Here is an 18,200-nt window from a genome sequence, read left to right as displayed (position 1 = left end):
AATAAAAATTTACAGCATCTGCTATTCCCAGGTGCTAACAGATAGTTTGATTTAATTATTCACTGCACTTCAAATTTGAACTTGATAACTTGAACATAAATTTAAGGGATGCAATAAAATCTTACAACACCTGCCAATTCCCTGCTACTAAAATATTTCTATTTAATCTGTACACTTCACATACAAGCATGTCAGTTGCATATTAAATTAAAGTGATGCAAGAAAAACTTACAGCATCTGCTATTCCCAGGTGCTAACAGATAGTTTTTTTTAATTAATCACTGCACTTCACATCCTATCATGTCATCTTGAAAGTAAATTAATGTGATGCAAGAGAAGCTTACAGCATCTCATAGTCCAAGGTGCGAAAAGATAGTTTTTTGATGAATCACTGCACTTCACATTCAGGCATGTGAGTTGGAGAGTAAATGAAAGTGATGCAAAAAAAACTTACAGCATCTGCTATTCCCAGGTGCTAACAGATAGTTTTTTTTATTAATCACTGCACTTCACATTTGAGAATATCAGTTTGAAAGTAAATTTAAGTGATGCAAGAAAAGCTTACAGCACATGGTATTCCTAGGTAGGGTCCCACCTCAGTACTATTCAGGCACAAACTTGCTTAGCTTCCAAGTTCAGATGAGATTGGAGGCGTGCTGAAGCTGGTATGGCCGTAAACCTTAAACACTTACTCAAATTGCCTAATCATAGAAAATATGATCAAAGACCAATCTGACATTTTTTTTATTAATCCCTGCACTTGACATTCTAGAATGTTATCTTGAAAGTAAATTAAAATAATGCAATAAAAGCTTACATCATCTGGTATTCGGAGGCACTAACAGACAGTTTTTTTATTAATCACTGCACTTCACATTCAAGCATGTCAGTTGGAGAGTAAATTAAAGTGATGCAATAAAAATTTACAGCATCTGCTATCCCCAGGTGCTAACAGATAGTTTGATTTAATTATTCACTGCGCTTCAAATTTGAACTTGATAACTTGAACATAAATTTAAGGGATGCAATAAAATCTTACAGCACCTGCTATTCCCTGGTACTAATAGATTTCTATTTAATCTGTACACTTCACATTCAGGCATGTGAGTTGGAGAGTAAATGAAAGTGATGCAAAAAAAACTTACAGCATCTGCTATTCCCAGGTGCTAACAGATAGTTTTTTTTATTAATCACTGCACTTCACATTTGAGAATATCATCTTGAAAGTAAATTAAAGTGATGCAAGAAAAGCTTACAGCACATGGTATTCCTAGGTAGGGTCCCACCTCAGTACTATCCAGGCACAAACTTGCTTAGCTTCCAAGTTCAGATGAGATTGGAGGCGTGCTGAAGCTGGTATGGCCGTAAACCTTAAACACTTACTCAAATTGCCTAATCATAGAAAATATGATCAAAGACCAATCTGACATTTTTTTTATTAATCCCTGCACTTCACATTCAAGCATGTCAGTTGGAGAGTAAATTAAAGTGATGCAATAAAAATTTACAGCATCTGCTATTCCCAGGTGCTAACAGATAGTTTGATTTAATTATTCACTGCACTTCAAATTTGAGCTTGATAGCTTGAACATAAATTTAAGGGATGCAATAAAATCTTACAGCATCTGCTATTCCCAGGTGCTAACAGATAGTTTGATTTAATTATTCACTGCACTTCAAATTTGAGCTTGATAGCTTGAACATAAATTTAAGGGATGCAATAAAATCTTACAGCACCAGCTATTCCCTGGTACAAATAGATTTCTATTTAATCTGTACACTTCACATTCAGGCATGTGAGTTGGAGAGTAAATGAAAGTGATGCAAAAAAAACTTACAGCATCTGCTATTCCCAGGTGCTAACAGATAGTTTGATTTAATTATTCACTGCACTTCAAATTTGAACTTGATAACTTGAACATAAATTTAAGGGATGCAATAAAATCTTACAACACCTGCCAATTCCCTGCTACTAAAATATTTCTATTTAATCTGTACACTTCACATACAAGCATGTCAGTTGCATATTAAATTAAAGTGATGCAAGAAAAACTTACAGCATCTGCTATTCCCAGGTGCTAACAGATAGTTTTTTTTAATTAATCACTGCACTTCACATCCTAGCATGTCATCTTGAAAGTAAATTAATGTGATGCAAGAGAAGCTTACAGCATCTCATAGTCCAAGGTGCGAAAAGATAGTTTTTTGATGAATCACTGCACTTCACATTCAGGCATGTGAGTTGGAGAGTAAATGAAAGTGATGCAAAAAAAACTTACAGCATCTGCTATTCCCAGGTGCTAACAGATAGGTTTTTTTATTAATCACTGCACTTCACATTTGAGCATGTCAGCTTGAAAGTAAATTAAAGTGATGCAAGAAAAGCTTACAGCACCTGGTATTCCTAGATAGGGTCCCACCTCAGTACTATTCAGGCACAAACTTGCTTAGCTTCCAAGTTCAGATGAGATTGGACGTGCTGAAGCTGGTATGGCCATAAACCTTAAACACTTACTCAAATTGCCTAATCATAGAAAATATGATCAAAGACCAATCTGACATTTTTTTTCATTAATCCCTGCACTTGACATTCTAGAATGTTGTCTTGAAAGTAAATTAAAATGATGCAATAAAAGCTTACAACATCTGGTATTCGGAGGCACTAACAGACAGTTTTTTTATTAATCACTGCACTTCACATTCAAGCATGTTAGTTGGAGAGTAAATTAAAGTGATGCAATAAATACTTACAGCATCTGCTATTCCCAGGTGCTAACAGATAGTTTGATTTAATTATTCACTGCACTTCAAATTTGAGCTTGATAGCTTGAACATAAATTTAAGGGATGCAATAAAATCTTACAGCATATGCTATTCCCAGGTGCTAACAGATAGTTTGATTTAATTATTCACTGCACTTCAAATTTGAGCTTGATAGCTTGAACATAAATTTAAGGGATGCAATAAAATCTTACAGCACCTGCTATTCCCTGGTACTAATAGATTTCTATTTAATCTGTACACTTCACATTCAGGCATGTGAGTTGGAGAGTAAATGAAAGTGATGCAAAAAAAACTTACAGCATCTGCTATTCCCAGGTGCTAACAGATAGTTTTTTTTATTAATCACTGCACTTCACATTTGAGAATATCAGTTTGAAAGTAAATTTAAGTGATGCAAGAAAAGCTTACAGCACATGGTATTCCTAGGTAGGGTCCCACCTCAGTACTATTCAGGCACAAACTTGCTTAGCTTCCAAGTTCAGATGAGATTGGAGGCGTGCTGAAGCTGGTATGGCCGTAAACCTTAAACACTTACTCAAATTGCCTAATCATAGAAAATATGATCAAAGACCAATCTGACATTTTTTTTATTAATCCCTGCACTTGACATTCTAGAATGTTATCTTGAAAGTAAATTAAAATAATGCAATAAAAGCTTACATCATCTGGTATTCGGAGGCACTAACAGACAGTTTTTTTATTAATCACTGCACTTCACATTCAAGCATGTCAGTTGGAGAGTAAATTAAAGTGATGCAATAAAAATTTACAGCATCTGCTATCCCCAGGTGCTAACAGATAGTTTGATTTAATTATTCACTGCGCTTCAAATTTGAACTTGATAACTTGAACATAAATTTAAGGGATGCAATAAAATCTTACAGCACCTGCCAATTCCCTGCTACTAAAATATTTCTATTTAATCTGTACACTTCACATACAAGCATGTCAGTTGCATATTAAATTAAAGTGATGCAAGAAAAACTTACAGCATCTGCTATTCCCAGGTGCTAACAGATAGTTTTTTTTAATTAATCACTGCACTTCACATCCTAGCATGTCATCTTGAAAGTAAATTAATGTGATGCAAGAGAAGCTTACAGCATCTCATAGTCCAAGGTGCTAAAAGATAGTTTTTTGATGAATCACTGCACTTCACATTCAGGCATGTGAGTTGGAGAGTAAATGAAAGTGATGCAAAAAAAACTTACAGCATCTGCTATTCCCAGGTGCTAACAGATAGGTTTTTTTATTAATCACTGCACTTCACATTTGAGCATGTCAGCTTGAAAGTAAATTAAAGTGATGCAAGAAAAGATTACAGCACCTGGTATTCCTAGATAGGGTCCCACCTCAGTACTATTCAGGCACAAACTTGCTTAGCTTCCAAGTTCAGATGAGATTGGACGTGCTGAAGCTGGTATGGCCGTAAACCTTAAACACTTACTCAAATTGCCTAATCATAGAAAATATGATCAAAGACCAATCTGACATTTTTTTTTATTAATCCCTGCACTTGACATTCTAGAATGTTGTCTTGAAAGTAAATTAAAATGATGCAATAAAAGCTTACAACATCTGGTATTCGGAGGCACTAACAGACAGTTTTTTTATTAATCACTGCACTTCACATTCAAGCATGTTAGTTGGAGAGTAAATTAAAGTGATGCAATAAATACTTACAGCATCTGCTATTCCCAGGTGCTAACAGATAGTTTGATTTAATTATTCACTGCACTTCAAATTTGAGCTTGATAGCTTGAACATAAATTTAAGGGATGCAATAAAATCTTACAGCACCTGCTATTCCCTGGTACTAATAGATTTCTATTTAATCTGTACACTTCACATTCAGGCATGTGAGTTGGAGAGTAAATGAAAGTGATGCAATAAAAAACTTACAGCATCTGCTATTCCCAGGTGCTAACAGATAGTTTTTTTTATTAATCACTGCACTTCACATTTGAGAATATCAGCTTGAAAGTAAATTAAAGTGATGCAAGAAAAGCTTACAGCACATGGTATTCCTAGGTAGGGTCCCACCTCAGTAATATCCAGGCACAAACTTGCTTAGCTTCCAAGTTCAGATGAGATTGGAGGCATGCTGAAGCTGGTATGGCCGTAAACCTTAAACACTTACTCAAAATGCCTAATCATAGAAAATATGATCAAAGACCAATCTGACATTTTTTTAATTAATCCCTGCACTTGACATTCTAGAATGTTATCTTGAAAGTAAATTAAAATGATGCAATAAAAGCTTACAACATCTGGTATTCGGAGGCACTAACAGACAGTTTTTTTATTAATCACTGCACTTCACATTCAAGCATGTCAGTTGGAGAGTAAATTAAAGTGATGCAATAAAAATTTACAGCATCTGCTATTCCCAGGTGCTAACAGATAGTTTGATTTAATTATTCACTGCACTTCAAATTTGAGCTTGATAGCTTGAACATAAATTTAAGGGATGCAATAAAATCTTACAGCATCTGCTATTCCCAGGTGCTAACAGATAGTTTGATTTAATTATTCACTGCACTTCAAATTTGAGCTTGATAGCTTGAACATAAATTTAAGGGATGCAATAAAATCTTACAGCACCTGCTATTCCCTGGTACTAATAGATTTCTATTTAATCTGTACACTTCACATTCAGGCATGTGAGTTGGAGAGTAAATGAAAGTGATGCAAAAAAAACTTACAGCATCTGCTATTCCCAGGTGCTAACAGATAGTTTTTTTTATTAATCACTGCACTTCACATTTGAGAATATCAGTTTGAAAGTAAATTTAAGTGATGCAAGAAAAGCTTACAGCACATGGTATTCCTAGGTATGGTCTCACCTCAGTACTATTCAGGCACAAACTTGCTTAGCTTCCAAGTTCAGATGAGATTGGAGGCGTGCTGAAGCTGGTATGGCCGTAAACCTTAAACACTTACTCAAATTGCCTAATCATAGAAAATATGATCAAAGACCAATCTGACATTTTTTTTATTAATCCCTGCACTTGACATTCTAGAATGTTATCTTGAAAGTAAATTAAAATAATGCAATAAAAGCTTACATCATCTGGTATTCGGAGGCACTAACAGACAGTTTTTTTATTAATCACTGCACTTCACATTCAAGCATGTCAGTTGGAGAGTAAATTAAAGTGATGCAATAAAAATTTACAGCATCTGCTATCCCCAGGTGCTAACAGATAGTTTGATTTAATTATTCACTGCGCTTCAAATTTGAACTTGATAACTTGAACATAAATTTAAGGGATGCAATAAAATCTTACAGCACCTGCCAATTCCCTGCTACTAAAATATTTCTATTTAATCTGTACACTTCACATACAAGCATGTCAGTTGCATATTAAATTAAAGTGATGCAAGAAAAACTTACAGCATCTGCTATTCCCAGGTGCTAACAGATAGTTTTTTTTAATTAATCACTGCACTTCACATCCTAGCATGTCATCTTGAAAGTAAATTAATGTGATGCAAGAGAAGCTTACAGCATCTCATAGTCCAAGGTGCTAAAAGATAGTTTTTTGATGAATCACTGCACTTCACATTCAGGCATGTGAGTTGGAGAGTAAATGAAAGTGATGCAAAAAAAACTTACAGCATCTGCTATTCCCAGGTGCTAACAGATAGGTTTTTTTATTAATCACTGCACTTCACATTTGAGCATGTCAGCTTGAAAGTAAATTAAAGTGATGCAAGAAAAGATTACAGCACCTGGTATTCCTAGATAGGGTCCCACCTCAGTACTATTCAGGCACAAACTTGCTTAGCTTCCAAGTTCAGATGAGATCGGACGTGCTGAAGCTGGTATGGCCGTAAACCTTAAACACTTACTCAAATTGCCTAATCATAGAAAATATGATCAAAGACCAATCTGACATTTTTTTTTATTAATCCCTGCACTTGACATTCTAGAATGTTGTCTTGAAAGTAAATTAAAATGATGCAATAAAAGCTTACAACATCTGGTATTCGGAGGCACTAACAGACAGTTTTTTTATTAATCACTGCACTTCACATTCAAGCATGTTAGTTGGAGAGTAAATTAAAGTGATGCAATAAATACTTACAGCATCTGCTATTCCCAGGTGCTAACAGATAGTTTGATTTAATTATTCACTGCACTTCAAATTTGAGCTTGATAGCTTGAACATAAATTTAAGGGATGCAATAAAATCTTACAGCACCTGCTATTCCCTGGTACTAATAGATTTCTATTTAATCTGTACACTTCACATTCAGGCATGTGAGTTGGAGAGTAAATGAAAGTGATGCAATAAAAAACTTACAGCATCTGCTATTCCCAGGTGCTAACAGATAGTTTTTTTTATTAATCACTGCACTTCACATTTGAGAATATCAGCTTGAAAGTAAATTAAAGTGATGCAAGAAAAGCTTACAGCACATGGTATTCCTAGGTAGGGTCCCACCTCAGTAATATCCAGGCACAAACTTGCTTAGCTTCCAAGTTCAGATGAGATTGGAGGCATGCTGAAGCTGGTATGGCCGTAAACCTTAAACACTTACTCAAAATGCCTAATCATAGAAAATATGATCAAAGACCAATCTGACATTTTTTTAATTAATCCCTGCACTTGACATTCTAGAATGTTATCTTGAAAGTAAATTAAAATGATGCAATAAAAGCTTACAACATCTGGTATTCGGAGGCACTAACAGACAGTTTTTTTATTAATCACTGCACTTCACATTCAAGCATGTCAGTTGGAGAGTAAATTAAAGTGATGCAATAAAAATTTACAGCATCTGCTATTCCCAGGTGCTAACAGATAGTTTGATTTAATTATTCACTGCACTTCAAATTTGAGCTTGATAGCTTGAACATAAATTTAAGGGATGCAATAAAATCTTACAGCATCTGCTATTCCCAGGTGCTAACAGATAGTTTGATTTAATTATTCACTGCACTTCAAATTTGAGCTTGATAGCTTGAACATAAATTTAAGGGATGCAATAAAAACTTACAGCACCAGCTATTCCCTGGTACAAATAGATTTCTATTTAATCTGTACACTTCACATTCAGGCATGTGAGTTGGAGAGTAAATGAAAGTGATGCAAAAAAAACTTACAGCATCTGCTATTCCCAGGTGCTAACAGATAGGTTTATTAATTAATCACTGCACTTCACATTTGAGAATATCAGCTTGAAAGTAAATTAAAGTGATGCAAGAAAAGCTTACAGCACATGGTATTCCTAGGTAGGGTCCCACCTCAGTACTATCCAGGCACAAACTTGCTTAGCTTCTAAGTTCAGATGAGATTGGAGGCGTGCTGAAGCTGGTACGGCCGTAAACCTTAAACACTTACTCAAATTGCCTAATCATAGAAAATATGATCAAAGACCAATCTGACATTTTTTTTATTAATCCCTGCACTTGACATTCTAGAATGTTATCTTGAAAGTAAATTAAAATGATGCAATAAAAGCTTACAACATCTGGTATTCGGAGGCACTAACAGACAGTTTTTTTATTAATCACTGCACTTCACATTCAAGCATGTCAGTTGGAGAGTAAATTAAAGTGATGCAATAAAAACTTACAGCATCTGCTATTCCCAGGTGCTAACAGATAGTTTGATTTAATTATTCACTGCACTTCAAATTTGAGCTTGATAGCTTGAACATAAATTTAAGGGATGCAATAAAATCTTACAGCATCTGCTATTCCCAGGTGCTAACAGATAGTTTGATTTAATTATTCACTGCACTTCAAATTTGAGCTTGATAGCTTGAACATAAATTTAAGGGATGCAATAAAATCTTACAGCACCAGCTATTCCCTGGTACAAATAGATTTCTATTTAATCTGTACACTTCACATTCAGGCATGTGAGTTGGAGAGTAAATGAAAGTGATGCAAAAAAAACTTACAGCATCTGCTATTCCCAGGTGCTAACAGATAGGTTTATTAATTAATCACTGCACTTCACATTTGAGAATATCAGCTTGAAAGTAAATTAAAGTGATGCAAGAAAAGCTTACAGCACATGGTATTCCTAGGTAGGGTCCCACCTCAGTACTATCCAGGCACAAACTTGCTTAGCTTCCAAGTTCAGATGAGATTGGAGGCGTGCTGAAGCTGGTATGGCCGTAAACCTTAAACACTTACTCAAATTGCCTAATCATAGAAAATATGATCAAAGACCAATCTGACATTTTTTTTATTAATCCCTGCACTTGACATTCTAGAATGTTATCTTGAAAGTAAATTAAAATAATGCAATAAAAGCTTACAACATCTGGTATTCGGAGGCACTAACAGACAGTTTTTTTATTAATCACTGCACTTCACATTCAAGCATGTCAGTTGGAGAGTAAATTAAAGTGATGCAATAAAAATTTACAGCATCTGCTATTCCCAGGTGCTAACAGATAGTTTGATTTAATTATTCACTGCACTTCAAATTTGAACTTGATAACTTGAACATAAATTTAAGGGATGCAATAAAATCTTACAACACCTGCCAATTCCCTGCTACTAAAATATTTCTATTTAATCTGTACACTTCACATACAAGCATGTCAGTTGCATATTAAATTAAAGTGATGCAAGAAAAACTTACAGCATCTGCTATTCCCAGGTGCTAACAGATAGTTTTTTTTAATTAATCACTGCACTTCACATCCTAGCATGTCATCTTGAAAGTAAATTAATGTGATGCAAGAGAAGCTTACAGCATCTCATAGTCCAAGGTGCTAAAAGATAGTTTTTTGATGAATCACTGCACTTCACATTCAGGCATGTGAGTTGGAGAGTAAATGAAAGTGATGCAAAAAAAACTTACAGCATCTGCTATTCCCAGGTGCTAACAGATAGGTTTTTTTATTAATCACTGCACTTCACATTTGAGCATGTCAGCTTGAAAGTAAATTAAAGTGATGCAAGAAAAGATTACAGCACCTGGTATTCCTAGATAGGGTCCCACCTCAGTACTATTCAGGCACAAACTTGCTTAGCTTCCAAGTTCAGATGAGATTGGACGTGCTGAAGCTGGTATGGCCGTAAACCTTAAACACTTACTCAAATTGCCTAATCATAGAAAATATGATCAAAGACCAATCTGACATTTTTTTTTATTAATCCCTGCACTTGACATTCTAGAATGTTGTCTTGAAAGTAAATTAAAATGATGCAATAAAAGCTTACAACATCTGGTATTCGGAGGCACTAACAGACAGTTTTTTTATTAATCACTGCACTTCACATTCAAGCATGTTAGTTGGAGAGTAAATTAAAGTGATGCAATAAATACTTACAGCATCTGCTATTCCCAGGTGCTAACAGATAGTTTGATTTAATTATTCACTGCACTTCAAATTTGAGCTTGATAGCTTGAACATAAATTTAAGGGATGCAATAAAATCTTACAGCACCTGCTATTCCCTGGTACTAATAGATTTCTATTTAATCTGTACACTTCACATTCAGGCATGTGAGTTGGAGAGTAAATGAAAGTGATGCAATAAAAAACTTACAGCATCTGCTATTCCCAGGTGCTAACAGATAGTTTTTTTTATTAATCACTGCACTTCACATTTGAGAATATCAGCTTGAAAGTAAATTAAAGTGATGCAAGAAAAGCTTACAGCACATGGTATTCCTAGGTAGGGTCCCACCTCAGTAATATCCAGGCACAAACTTGCTTAGCTTCCAAGTTCAGATGAGATTGGAGGCATGCTGAAGCTGGTATGGCCGTAAACCTTAAACACTTACTCAAAATGCCTAATCATAGAAAATATGATCAAAGACCAATCTGACATTTTTTTAATTAATCCCTGCACTTGACATTCTAGAATGTTATCTTGAAAGTAAATTAAAATGATGCAATAAAAGCTTACAACATCTGGTATTCGGAGGCACTAACAGACAGTTTTTTTATTAATCACTGCACTTCACATTCAAGCATGTCAGTTGGAGAGTAAATTAAAGTGATGCAATAAAAATTTACAGCATCTGCTATTCCCAGGTGCTAACAGATAGTTTGATTTAATTATTCACTGCACTTCAAATTTGAGCTTGATAGCTTGAACATAAATTTAAGGGATGCAATAAAATCTTACAGCATCTGCTATTCCCAGGTGCTAACAGATAGTTTGATTTAATTATTCACTGCACTTCAAATTTGAGCTTGATAGCTTGAACATAAATTTAAGGGATGCAATAAAAACTTACAGCACCAGCTATTCCCTGGTACAAATAGATTTCTATTTAATCTGTACACTTCACATTCAGGCATGTGAGTTGGAGAGTAAATGAAAGTGATGCAAAAAAAACTTACAGCATCTGCTATTCCCAGGTGCTAACAGATAGGTTTATTAATTAATCACTGCACTTCACATTTGAGAATATCAGCTTGAAAGTAAATTAAAGTGATGCAAGAAAAGCTTACAGCACATGGTATTCCTAGGTAGGGTCCCACCTCAGTACTATCCAGGCACAAACTTGCTTAGCTTCCAAGTTCAGATGAGATTGGAGGCGTGCTGAAGCTGGTACGGCCGTAAACCTTAAACACTTACTCAAATTGCCTAATCATAGAAAATATGATCAAAGACCAATCTGACATTTTTTTTATTAATCCCTGCACTTGACATTCTAGAATGTTATCTTGAAAGTAAATTAAAATGATGCAATAAAAGCTTACAACATCTGGTATTCGGAGGCACTAACAGACAGTTTTTTTATTAATCACTGCACTTCACATTCAAGCATGTCAGTTGGAGAGTAAATTAAAGTGATGCAATAAAAACTTACAGCATCTGCTATTCCCAGGTGCTAACAGATAGTTTGATTTAATTATTCACTGCACTTCAAATTTGAGCTTGATAGCTTGAACATAAATTTAAGGGATGCAATAAAATCTTACAGCATCTGCTATTCCCAGGTGCTAACAGATAGTTTGATTTAATTATTCACTGCACTTCAAATTTGAGCTTGATAGCTTGAACATAAATTTAAGGGATGCAATAAAATCTTACAGCACCAGCTATTCCCTGGTACAAATAGATTTCTATTTAATCTGTACACTTCACATTCAGGCATGTGAGTTGGAGAGTAAATGAAAGTGATGCAAAAAAAACTTACAGCATCTGCTATTCCCAGGTGCTAACAGATAGGTTTATTAATTAATCACTGCACTTCACATTTGAGAATATCAGCTTGAAAGTAAATTAAAGTGATGCAAGAAAAGCTTACAGCACATGGTATTCCTAGGTAGGGTCCCACCTCAGTACTATCCAGGCACAAACTTGCTTAGCTTCCAAGTTCAGATGAGATTGGAGGCGTGCTGAAGCTGGTATGGCCGTAAACCTTAAACACTTACTCAAATTGCCTAATCATAGAAAATATGATCAAAGACCAATCTGACATTTTTTTTATTAATCCCTGCACTTGACATTCTAGAATGTTATCTTGAAAGTAAATTAAAATAATGCAATAAAAGCTTACAACATCTGGTATTCGGAGGCACTAACAGACAGTTTTTTTATTAATCACTGCACTTCACATTCAAGCATGTCAGTTGGAGAGTAAATTAAAGTGATGCAATAAAAATTTACAGCATCTGCTATTCCCAGGTGCTAACAGATAGTTTGATTTAATTATTCACTGCACTTCAAATTTGCACTTGATAACTTGAACATAAATTTAAGGGATGCAATAAAATCTTACAACACCTGCCAATTCCCTGCTACTAAAATATTTCTATTTAATCTGTACACTTCACATACAAGCATGTCAGTTGCATATTAAATTAAAGTGATGCAAGAAAAACTTACAGCATCTGCTATTCCCAGGTGCTAACAGATAGTTTTTTTTAATTAATCACTGCACTTCACATCCTAGCATGTCATCTTGAAAGTAAATTAATGTGATGCAAGAGAAGCTTACAGCATCTCATAGTCCAAGGTGCTAAAAGATAGTTTTTTGATGAATCACTGCACTTCACATTCAGGCATGTGAGTTGGAGAGTAAATGAAAGTGATGCAAAAAAAACTTACAGCATCTGCTATTCCCAGGTGCTAACAGATAGGTTTTTTTATTAATCACTGCACTTCACATTTGAGCATGTCAGCTTGAAAGTAAATTAAAGTGATGCAAGAAAAGCTTACAGCACCTGGTATTCCTAGATAGGGTCCCACCTCAGTACTATTCAGGCACAAACTTGCTTAGCTTCCAAGTTCAGATGAGATTGGACGTGCTGAAGCTGGTATGGCCATAAACCTTAAACACTTACTCAAATTGCCTAATCATAGAAAATATGATCAAAGACCAATCTGACATTTTTTTTCATTAATCCCTGCACTTGACATTCTAGAATGTTGTCTTGAAAGTAAATTAAAATGATGCAATAAAAGCTTACAACATCTGGTATTCGGAGGCACTAACAGACAGTTTTTTTATTAATCACTGCACTTCACATTCAAGCATGTTAGTTGGAGAGTAAATTAAAGTGATGCAATAAATACTTACAGCATCTGCTATTCCCAGGTGCTAACAGATAGTTTGATTTAATTATTCACTGCACTTCAAATTTGAGCTTGATAGCTTGAACATAAATTTAAGGGATGCAATAAAATCTTACAGCACCTGCTATTCCCTGGTACTAATAGATTTCTATTTAATCTGTACACTTCACATTCAGGCATGTGAGTTGGAGAGTAAATGAAAGTGATGCAAAAAAAACTTACAGCATCTGCTATTCCCAGGTGCTAACAGATAGGTTTTTTTATTAATCACTGCACTTCACATTTGAGAATATCAGTTTGAAAGTAAATTTAAGTGATGCAAGAAAAGCTTACAGCACATGGTATTCCTAGGTAGGGTCCCACCTCAGTACTATTCAGGCACAAACTTGCTTAGCTTCCAAGTTCAGATGAGATTGGAGGCGTGCTGAAGCTGGTATGGCCGTAAACCTTAAACACTTACTCAAATTGCCTAATCATAGAAAATATGATCAAAGACCAATCTGACATTTTTTTTATTAATCCCTGCACTTGACATTCTAGAATGTTATCTTGAAAGTAAATTAAAATAATGCAATAAAAGCTTACATCATCTGGTATTCGGAGGCACTAACAGACAGTTTTTTTATTAATCACTGCACTTCACATTCAAGCATGTCAGTTGGAGAGTAAATTAAAGTGATGCAATAAAAATTTACAGCATCTGCTATCCCCAGGTGCTAACAGATAGTTTGATTTAATTATTCACTGCGCTTCAAATTTGAACTTGATAACTTGAACATAAATTTAAGGGATGCAATAAAATCTTACAGCACCTGCCAATTCCCTGCTACTAAAATATTTCTATTTAATCTGTACACTTCACATACAAGCATGTCAGTTGCATATTAAATTAAAGTGATGCAAGAAAAACTTACAGCATCTGCTATTCCCAGGTGCTAACAGATAGGTTTTTTTAATTAATCACTGCACTTCACATCCTAGCATGTCATCTTGAAAGTAAATTAATGTGATGCAAGAGAAGCTTACAGCATCTCATAGTCCAAGGTGCTAAAAGATAGTTTTTTGATGAATCACTGCACTTCACATTCAGGCATGTGAGTTGGAGAGTAAATGAAAGTGATGCAAAAAAAACTTACAGCATCTGCTATTCCCAGGTGCTAACAGATAGGTTTTTTTATTAATCACTGCACTTCACATTTGAGAATATCAGTTTGAAAGTAAATTTAAGTGATGCAAGAAAAGCTTACAGCACATGGTATTCCTAGGTAGGGTCCCACCTCAGTACTATTCAGGCACAAACTTGCTTAGCTTCCAAGTTCAGATGAGATTGGAGGCGTGCTGAAGCTGGTATGGCCGTAAACCTTAAACACTTACTCAAATTGCCTAATCATAGAAAATATGATCAAAGACCAATCTGACATTTTTTTTATTAATCCCTGCACTAGACATTCTAGAATGTTATCTTGAAAGTAAATTAAAATAATGCAATAAAAGCTTACATCATCTGGTATTCGGAGGCACTAACAGACAGTTTTTTTATTAATCACTGCACTTCACATTCAAGCATGTCAGTTGGAGAGTAAATTAAAGTGATGCAATAAAAATTTACAGCATCTGCTATCCCCAGGTGCTAACAGATAGTTTGATTTAATTATTCACTGCGCTTCAAATTTGAACTTGATAACTTGAACATAAATTTAAGGGATGCAATAAAATCTTACAGCACCTGCCAATTCCCTGCTACTAAAATATTTCTATTTAATCTGTACACTTCACATACAAGCATGTCAGTTGCATATTAAATTAAAGTGATGCAAGAAAAACTTACAGCATCTGCTATTCCCAGGTGCTAACAGATAGGTTTTTTTAATTAATCACTGCACTTCACATCCTAGCATGTCATCTTGAAAGTAAATTAATGTGATGCAAGAGAAGCTTACAGCATCTCATAGTCCAAGGTGCTAAAAGATAGTTTTTTGATGAATCACTGCACTTCACATTCAGGCATGTGAGTTGGAGAGTAAATGAAAGTGATGCAAAAAAAACTTACAGCATCTGCTATTCCCAGGTGCTAACAGATAGGTTTTTTTATTAATCACTGCACTTCACATTTGAGAATATCAGTTTGAAAGTAAATTTAAGTGATGCAAGAAAAGCTTACAGCACATGGTATTCCTAGGTAGGGTCCCACCTCAGTACTATTCAGGCACAAACTTGCTTAGCTTCCAAGTTCAGATGAGATTGGAGGCGTGCTGAAGCTGGTATGGCCGTAAACCTTAAACACTTACTCAAATTGCCTAATCATAGAAAATATGATCAAAGACCAATCTGACATTTTTTTTATTAATCCCTGCACTAGACATTCTAGAATGTTATCTTGAAAGTAAATTAAAATAATGCAATAAAAGCTTACATCATCTGGTATTCGGAGGCACTAACAGACAGTTTTTTTATTAATCACTGCACTTCACATTCAAGCATGTCAGTTGGAGAGTAAATTAAAGTGATGCAATAAAAATTTACAGCATCTGCTATCCCCAGGTGCTAACAGATAGTTTGATTTAATTATTCACTGCGCTTCAAATTTGAACTTGATAACTTGAACATAAATTTAAGGGATGCAATAAAATCTTACAGCACCTGCCAATTCCCTGCTACTAAAATATTTCTATTTAATCTGTACACTTCACATACAAGCATGTCAGTTGCATATTAAATTAAAGTGATGCAAGAAAAACTTACAGCATCTGCTATTCCCAGGTGCTAACAGATAGTTTTTTTTAATTAATCACTGCACTTCACATCCTAGCATGTCATCTTGAAAGTAAATTAATGTGATGCAAGAGAAGCTTACAGCATCTCATAGTCCAAGGTGCTAAAAGATAGTTTTTTGATGAATCACTGCACTTCACATTCAGGCATGTGAGTTGGAGAGTAAATGAAAGTGATGCAAAAAAAACTTACAGCATCTGCTATTCCCAGGTGCTAACAGATAGGTTTTTTTATTAATCACTGCACTTCACATTTGAGCATGTCAGCTTGAAAGTAAATGAAAGTGATGCAAGAAAAGATTACAGCACCTGGTATTCCTAGATAGGGTCCCACCTCAGTACTATTCAGGCACAAACTTGCTTAGCTTCCAAGTTCAGATGAGATTGGACGTGCTGAAGCTGGTATGGCCGTAAACCTTAAACACTTACTCAAATTGCCTAATCATAGAAAATATGATCAAAGACCAATCTGACATTTTTTTTTATTAATCCCTGCACTTGACATTCTAGAATGTTGTCTTGAAAGTAAATTAAAATGATGCAATAAAAGCTTACAACATCTGGTATTCGGAGGCACTAACAGACAGTTTTTTTATTAATCACTGCACTTCACATTCAAGCATGTTAGTTGGAGAGTAAATTAAAGTGATGCAATAAATACTTACAGCATCTGCTATTCCCAGGTGCTAACAGATAGTTTGATTTAATTATTCACTGCACTTCAAATTTGAGCTTGATAGCTTGAACATAAATTTAAGGGATGCAATAAAATCTTACAGCACCTGCTATTCCCTGGTACTAATAGATTTCTATTTAATCTGTACACTTCACATTCAGGCATGTGAGTTGGAGAGTAAATGAAAGTGATGCAAAAAAAAACTTACAGCATCTGCTATTCCCAGGTGCTAACAGATAGTTTTTTTTATTAATCACTGCACTTCACATTTGAGAATATCAGCTTGAAAGTAAATTAAAGTGATGCAAGAAAAGCTTACAGCACATGGTATTCCTAGGTAGGGTCCCACCTCAGTACTATCCAGGCACAAACTTGCTTAGCTTCCAAATTCAGATGAGATTGGAGGCGTGCTGAAGCTGGTATGGCCGTAAACCTTAAACACTTACTCAAATTGCCTAATCATAGAAAATATGATCAAAGACCAATCTGACATTTTTTTTATTAATCCCTGCACTTGACATTCTAGAATGTTATCTTGAAAGTAAATTAAAATAATGCAATAAAAGCTTACAACATCTGGTATTCGGAGGCACTAACAGACAGTTTTTTTATTAATCACTGCACTTCACATTCAAGCATGTCAGTTGGAGAGTAAATTAAAGTGATGCAATAAAAATTTACAGCATCTGCTATTCCCAGGTGCTAACAGATAGTTTGATTTAATTATTCACTGCACTTCAAATTTGAGCTTGATAGCTTGAACATAAATTTAAGGGATGCAATAAAATCTTACAGCATCTGCTATTCCCAGGTGCTAACAGATAGTTTGATTTAATTATTCACTGCACTTCAAATTTGAGCTTGATAGCTTGAACATAAATTTAAGGGATGCAATAAAATCTTACAGCACCTGCTATTCCCTGGTACTAATAGATTTCTATTTAATCTGTACACTTCACATTCAGGCATGTGAGTTGGAGAGTAAATGAAAGTGATGCAAAAAAAACTTACAGCATCTGCTATTCCCAGGTGCTAACAGATAGTTTTTTTTATTAATCACTGCACTTCACATTTGAGAATATCAGCTTGAAAGTAAATTAAAGTGATGCAAGAAAAGCTTACAGCACATGGTATTCCTAGGTAGGGTCCCACCTCAGTACTATCCAGGCACAAACTTGCTTAGCTTCCAAGTTCAGATGAGATTGGAGGCGTGCTGAAGCTGGTACGGCCGTAAACCTTAAACACTTACTCAAATTGCCTAATCATAGAAAATATGATCAAAGACCAATCTGACATTTTTTTTATTAATCCCTGCACTTGACATTCTAGAATGTTATCTTGAAAGTAAATTAAAATGATGCAATAAAAGCTTACAACATCTGGTATTCGGAGGCACTAACAGACAGTTTTTTTATTAATCACTGCACTTCACATTCAAGCATGTCAGTTGGAGAGTAAAT

General features: G+C 35.0%; 17 pseudogenes; all 17 read right to left on the bottom strand.

The window, feature by feature from the left end:
- Window positions 1-558: 558 nt before the first annotated feature.
- On the bottom strand, window positions 559-679 carry LOC145645437 (5S ribosomal RNA; annotated as a pseudogene).
- Window positions 680-1,249: 570 nt separating this feature from the next.
- Window positions 1,250-1,370, bottom strand: LOC145645194 (5S ribosomal RNA; annotated as a pseudogene).
- A 1,013-nt stretch (window positions 1,371-2,383) lies between these two features.
- On the bottom strand, window positions 2,384-2,502 carry LOC145644290 (5S ribosomal RNA; annotated as a pseudogene).
- A 683-nt stretch (window positions 2,503-3,185) lies between these two features.
- LOC145645436 (5S ribosomal RNA) lies at window positions 3,186-3,306 on the bottom strand (annotated as a pseudogene).
- Window positions 3,307-4,099: 793 nt separating this feature from the next.
- Window positions 4,100-4,218, bottom strand: LOC145644141 (5S ribosomal RNA; annotated as a pseudogene).
- A 2,289-nt stretch (window positions 4,219-6,507) lies between these two features.
- On the bottom strand, window positions 6,508-6,626 carry LOC145644554 (5S ribosomal RNA; annotated as a pseudogene).
- A 2,178-nt stretch (window positions 6,627-8,804) lies between these two features.
- LOC145645193 (5S ribosomal RNA) lies at window positions 8,805-8,925 on the bottom strand (annotated as a pseudogene).
- Window positions 8,926-9,718: 793 nt separating this feature from the next.
- Window positions 9,719-9,837, bottom strand: LOC145644140 (5S ribosomal RNA; annotated as a pseudogene).
- A 1,375-nt stretch (window positions 9,838-11,212) lies between these two features.
- On the bottom strand, window positions 11,213-11,333 carry LOC145645898 (5S ribosomal RNA; annotated as a pseudogene).
- Window positions 11,334-12,015: 682 nt separating this feature from the next.
- Window positions 12,016-12,136, bottom strand: LOC145645191 (5S ribosomal RNA; annotated as a pseudogene).
- A 793-nt stretch (window positions 12,137-12,929) lies between these two features.
- On the bottom strand, window positions 12,930-13,048 carry LOC145644289 (5S ribosomal RNA; annotated as a pseudogene).
- A 571-nt stretch (window positions 13,049-13,619) lies between these two features.
- LOC145645435 (5S ribosomal RNA) lies at window positions 13,620-13,740 on the bottom strand (annotated as a pseudogene).
- A 793-nt stretch (window positions 13,741-14,533) lies between these two features.
- On the bottom strand, window positions 14,534-14,654 carry LOC145645434 (5S ribosomal RNA; annotated as a pseudogene).
- Window positions 14,655-15,447: 793 nt separating this feature from the next.
- LOC145645433 (5S ribosomal RNA) lies at window positions 15,448-15,568 on the bottom strand (annotated as a pseudogene).
- A 793-nt stretch (window positions 15,569-16,361) lies between these two features.
- LOC145644139 (5S ribosomal RNA) lies at window positions 16,362-16,480 on the bottom strand (annotated as a pseudogene).
- A 572-nt stretch (window positions 16,481-17,052) lies between these two features.
- On the bottom strand, window positions 17,053-17,173 carry LOC145645984 (5S ribosomal RNA; annotated as a pseudogene).
- A 682-nt stretch (window positions 17,174-17,855) lies between these two features.
- LOC145645897 (5S ribosomal RNA) lies at window positions 17,856-17,976 on the bottom strand (annotated as a pseudogene).
- Window positions 17,977-18,200: the final 224 nt, after the last annotated feature.

This window comes from Electrophorus electricus, chromosome 13, assembly GCF_041902795.1.
Source record: "Electrophorus electricus isolate QZ-2024a chromosome 13, ASM4190279v1, whole genome shotgun sequence".
Classification (NCBI taxonomy): Eukaryota; Metazoa; Chordata; class Actinopteri; order Gymnotiformes; family Gymnotidae; genus Electrophorus; species Electrophorus electricus.
This window is presented reverse-complemented; position numbering and strand designations above follow the sequence as displayed.